This window comes from Lampris incognitus, chromosome 21 (assembly GCF_029633865.1).
Source record: "Lampris incognitus isolate fLamInc1 chromosome 21, fLamInc1.hap2, whole genome shotgun sequence".
Classification (NCBI taxonomy): Eukaryota; Metazoa; Chordata; class Actinopteri; order Lampriformes; family Lampridae; genus Lampris; species Lampris incognitus.
Window position 1 is genome coordinate 26,886,339 of NC_079231.1, and position 6,000 is coordinate 26,892,338.

Below are 6,000 nucleotides of genomic sequence, written 5' to 3' on the forward strand. Positions count from 1 at the left end.
CGGCTGGGAGGGGGAGGTCAGCCTGGTGAGAGGTTCTGCCACGCAGCTGTAGTTCCGGATGAACCTCCGATAGAAGTTCGCAAACCCGAGGAAGCTCTGTAATTCCTTCCGTGATGTGGGATCGGGCCAGTCCACCACAGCCTGGATCTTGCGGGGGTCGGCCCGGGTCTGTCCCCTCTCAACGACGAAGCCCAGGTAGTCAACGGAAGGGGAATGGAACCGGCACTTCTCTGCCTTGACGAAGAGCCGGTTCCGGAGGAGACGTTCGAGTACCCGGCGGACATGCTGGACATGTTCCTCGAGGGTCCTGGAGAAGATGAGGATGTCATCGAGGTACACCACCACAAACTCGTCGAGCATGTCGCGGAGAATGTTATTCATGAGAGCCTGGAATACCGCCGGGGCGTTGGTGAGGCCGAACGGCATGACCAGGTACTCATAATGACCCCGGGGCGTCTTAAAGGCTGTCTTCCACTCGTCCCCCTTCCGGATCTGGACCAGATGATAGGCACACCGGAGGTCCAGCTTAGTGGAGACTGTAGCCTGGGTGAGGGGCTCAAGGGTGGAACTCATGAGAGGAAGGGGGGTACTTGTTCTTGACGGTTATCTCATTGAGTTGGCGATAGTCAATGCAGGGTCGGAGGCCCCCGTCCTTCTTCTTCACGAAAAAGAATCCAGCTGCCACCTGGGAGGACGAGGGCCGAATGAGCCCCACTGCCAAGGACTCGGAGATGTACTCGTCCATCGCAGCTTTCTCGGGGATGGTCAGTGGTCAGACTGTACAGACGACTGCTGGGAAGGGGTGCCCCAGAGTGGAGGTCGATAGCACAGTCATAAGGTCGATGAGGAGGAAGAGATTGGGCCCGGGTCTTGCTGAAAACCTCACCTAACTCATGGTACTCAGGGGGAATAGAGGAGAGGTTGGGAGGCGGGGTACTAGGGGCACGTCGGGGGGATGGGGCGGGAGCAGCCTGGAGACATTGGGCATGACAGGAGGAGCTCCGCTCCATGATGGTACCGGAGGCCCAGGCGATGTGTGGCTCATGCTGCACGAACCAGGGGCGCCCTAGGATCACAGGGACTAACGGGGACTGGATGATGTAGAACCGAAGTCTCGCCACATGGTTACCTGCTATGGTGAGAGAGACAGGGTGAGTGCGTTGGGTAACGCTGGCCAGGCAGCGCTCGTCCAGCGCGAAGGCCTCCATGGGCTTCTCCAGCGTCTCTAGCGGGATGTTAGCCTGGGCCGCAAACTCCATCAGCCCCCGAGTCGAGGAGTGCTCCCACCATGAGCCACTGGTCAGCCCAGGCCAGGGTAACACTAACTAGATGGTTCTGTGGGGCAGGACGGTGGGAACAGGAAAGTCGGCTCACTAGGATCTCCCGGGTCAATGCCACAGTAGAGGCATTGACCCGCATTGAACTGGGCCTCCCGTTCGGCTGGACTAAGGCGCGTGCACCCCAGCTGCATAGGTTCCTCCCCCGTCGTGGTCTGGGGCACAGGGGGAAAAACGGCCACAGGGAAAGTGGGGCGAACAGGAGTAGGGATCCTGTTAGGAGTGCTGGACGACTGGGGAATGGAGGGGGATCCACGCAGGGCTCGCTTGCGCCTCCTCTCCCGGAGGCGTCTGTCGATGCGGATGGCGAGCTTGATCAGGTCCTCGAGGGAGATGGGCGCCTCCCGGGTGGCTAGCTGGTCCTTGACAGCCTCGCTGAGACCTCTCCGGAAGGTGACCCGAAGTGACCGGTCGTTCCAGCCGCTCTCAGTTCAGGCCAGCCTGAACTCCACCGAGTAGTCTGTGACACTGCCACTGCCCTGCTGGATACTGCTCAGCCGGGCACCAGGGTCCTGGCCACCGACTGGATGGTGGAAAACCTTCCGTAGTTCCACCTCAAAGGCCTCGTAGGTGAGGCAGAAACTGGCCTTCATGGACCAGTAAGCAGTGGCCCACTGAGCTGCTCGGCCTGTGAGCAGGTTGGTCACGTAAGCGACCCGGGCAGCATCAGACATGAACATGCTGGGTTGGTGCAGGAAGACCAGCTCACACTGCATGGTGAACTTGGCACAGGTCTCAAAGTCACCATCAAACGGTCTTGGGCTGGAGAGGCAGGGCTCCCGGGGAACTGGGTTGAGCCCCACAGGGTTAACTGGGGCAGCGGGCCCAGGGGGCGGGTTACCCACGACTCCAGGGGCAGGCTAGCCCGGCGGCTGGATGGTGAGAGCCGCCGTGATGGTCTGCAACTGCCGCAGGATCTCTGCTTGTTGGCTCGCCAACGCCGCCTGCTGGCTCGTTAGGTTACCCACACAGGCCTAGAGGGGCTGGACCCGAGTCTGAAGATCTCTCACCGCGGCGGAGGCCGCCTCTAGCTGCTGGGTGTGGGAGTTAGTCAGTTGGATCTGTTCGATGAGAGCCTCTCGAAGGGGGCTGGTCGGTACGCTCTCTGTGTCGGCTGGGGTCGTCATGATCAGTTCGTACTGTTAGGGTTTGTGGAAGACCCCAAGTGCACGACACCAGACAGAGATGGGGTTAGCCGAAAACTGGCGTACTTTATTCAAACATAGTAAGGCAATGAGCGACAAGGAAAAAACGGAAAGTCCAAGGGGGAAAAAAACTCGCGGGTAATCCAAACGGGAACACGGCAGGATACTTCCACGGGGAAACTTTGCAAGGGAAAAACATGAACCAAGGGCTGGGATGAGTTTGGAGAGAAAAGGACCGTGAGAGGAGAGTAGCCGCTACTGCGGGTGCGGGGAGGTTACAACACGAACTGACAACGGGCACGTGGGAGACCACCAAACTTAAGCCCATCCCTGATGACTAAGCCCGGCCCTGACGAGCCGATTGGCTGCCGGCGTGGGGTGGGCGGGCCACGGCGCGGGGTGGGCGAGCCATAACAGTTTTCCCACTTATAAAGCATGTAGAGGTCTGTAATTTTTATCATACGTACACTTCGACTGTGAGAGACGGAATCCAAAACAAATAAATACATAATTAAATAACATTAATTAAATAATTAATTTGCATTTTGTTGCATGAAATAAGTATTTGATCACCTACCAATCAGTAAGAATTCCGGCTCTCACAGACCTGTTAGTTTTTCTATAAGAAGCCCTCCTGTTCTCCACTCATTACTTGTGCTAACTGCACCTGTTTGAACTCATTACCTGTATAAAAGACACCTGTCCACACACTCAATCAATCAGACTCCAACCTCTTCACAATGGCCAAGACCAGAGAGCTGTCTAAGGACATCAGGGACAAAATTGTAGACCTGCACAAGGCTGGGATGGGTTACAGGACAAGAGGCAAGCAACTTGGTGAGAAGGCAACAACTGTTGGCACAATTATTAGAAAATGGAAGAAGTTCAAGATGACGGCCAATCTCCCTCGGTCTGGGGCTCCATGCAAGATCTCACCTCGTGGGGCATCAATGATCATGAGAAAGGTGAGGGATCAGCCCAGAACTACACGGCAGGACCTGGTCAATGACCCGAAGAGAGCTGGACCACAGTCTCAAAGAAAACCATTAGTAACACATGACGCCGTCATGGATTAAAATCCTGCAGCGCATGCGAGGTCCCCCTGCTCAAGCCAGCGCATGTCCAGGCCAGGCACGTAGCCAGGTAGGTGGTTTTCGTGTCTGAACCCCCCCCCCCCGAAACCCCACGGCCCGTCTGAAATGGCACCAATAATTATTTAGTTATCGTTTTGATTATTTGTCACCGCCCCTCTAGCCTACTCATACACTGCATCTATCGTGACTGACAGGCGTTAAACCTGTCAGTTAATTTGTTTCCAAACATGATGTATCTTATTGGTCTGTTTCGTAAAACAAATAAAATCACAGGCTTTTGATTGGCTCAGGGGTCTGACGAGTCAGCTAAGCAACCTGCCACTGGTTATGCTAGCTAAATGGTCGATCTATAGTTTGCTTTTCAACAGCAATGGAGCCGCCGAAAGCTACCTGTAAATCAGGCAAGAGCACTAAAGTTAATATTCGTAAAATCAGCGGTCATTTTGTTTCAACGTGTCCCGACTCAAAAAAGAAAAAAGAGAACATTACAGATGATCTGGTCACTAAGGTTACCGATTTCCCGGAGCAAGTGTTAGCAGACCCACTGCCCTCCTCCTCGGAAACGGAGCCAGAGTTAGCAGACCCGCCGCCGTCCTCTACCTCGGGAACGTATTCACGCGACTTTGTGGATTATATTGGTGGGAAAATATCAGACGAACAGAGAAGAGAAATATACTCACTGGACTGGACGGCCAATATCGGACAAACATTCCCTACAAAACTAGGAGGTAAACTACGTTTCCAACGTCATTGGATTGACCAGTTTAGCTGGCTAGTATACTCAACGAGGTCCGACGGTTGTTTTGGTAAGCACTGTGTTGCGTTTGCAGTCGAGCATGTGGGTAAGGGAGGGCACAGAAAAGCTGGCAAGCTAATTAATGTCCACTTCTCAGACTGGAAACATGCTTTAGAGACGTTCAAAGACCATGCACAAAAGGCATATCACAAGGATGCAAGTTTGAAAGCGGTCCAAGTCCAAGAAAACAGAGAAAAACTCAAAAGCATCACTGCAACGTTGATTTTTTGCGGTCGCCAAGAACTCGTCCTGAGAGGTGATATTGATTCGGGACCAGTGACATTGAATGAGCCAACTCACAATGACGGAAATTTCAGGGCTTTACTCAGGTTTAGGGCTACATCTGGCGACACAGTACTGTTACAACACTTGAGTAAATGTGCAGCAAACGCTAGCTACTGCAGTCCTGACGTACAAAATGAAATAATCAGCATAATTGGAGATGTGATAACAAACAAACTGGTGCAGAAAGTAAACTCCGCGCAGTGTTTCGCTGTGTTGGCAGATGAAGTGAAAGATGTTTCAGGGCGGGAGCAGCTTTCTGTCTGTGTCAGATACGTGAACCAGCATGACAGCCAATACAGCATCAGAGAGGAGTTTTTGTCCTTTGTTGATATCGAGAAGTTAACCGGGGAGGCAATCGCCAATTCAATCGAGAGTCAGTTGACAAATGCAGGCGTTGATTTACAGTTTTTACGTGGCCAGGGATACGACGGCGCATCTGCCATGAGTGTCCGTTTACATGGTGCCCAAACTAAAATCAAGAGAAGCACAAGCAAGCAGTTCATGTGCACTGTGCCAGCCACAGTTTGAATTTGGTCCTAAACAAGTGCTGCACTGTACAAATGGTGCGAAATTGCTTTGGAATTGTCTCGGAAATCTGCACTTTTTTCCATGATTCGGCTTTGCGGTCTGCATGCAGTCTGCGACACGAGACGGAACGTCTTTTACCCGACTGCAAGAAAACGCGACTGACGAAGTTGTCTGGAACGAGATGGGTCGAACGCCACGACGCAATATTTACATTCAACGAGCTTTTAGACCCTGTGCGATCCAGCCTGCAGAAAATCAGTGAAACCTTCACAGGAGACACATCTGTCAAAGCCACTCAGCTCTTTAATTCAATTGACAATGCAGAATTCATGCTGTCCATGAATGTGAGTGAGAAGATGCTTGCAAAAACCTACCACCTGTCCACCTTCCTTCAGAAGGAAAATTGTGACTTGGTGAGTTGCGTTTCAGCTGCTGATGCTGTTATTAAGCAGGTAGATGAGATGAGGGCTAACTCTGAGATGGAGTTCAGGCAGATTTTCCAAAAGACCTCTTCCCAAGCAGCCAAGTATGGGGTTGAATTTCGACCACGAAGAGGCATGGACTGCAATGAGGATCCATTGAAGGCCTGTGAAAATCACTACCGGCAAAAGCTTTTCATAGTCATGCTTGACTTTTATTCATCACAGATGAAGGATGCTTCAGCAAACACAGAAATGTGATCTCCAACCTCTGCTCCTTACTGCCATCTAAGGTCAGCATGCTGAACGACAGCTCAGCTCAAGCGCTCTCCAACCTGTATCCTGATGAAGTGTCACCGCATCTGGAAGTTGTAAAGTCAGAAATTGACACTTGGC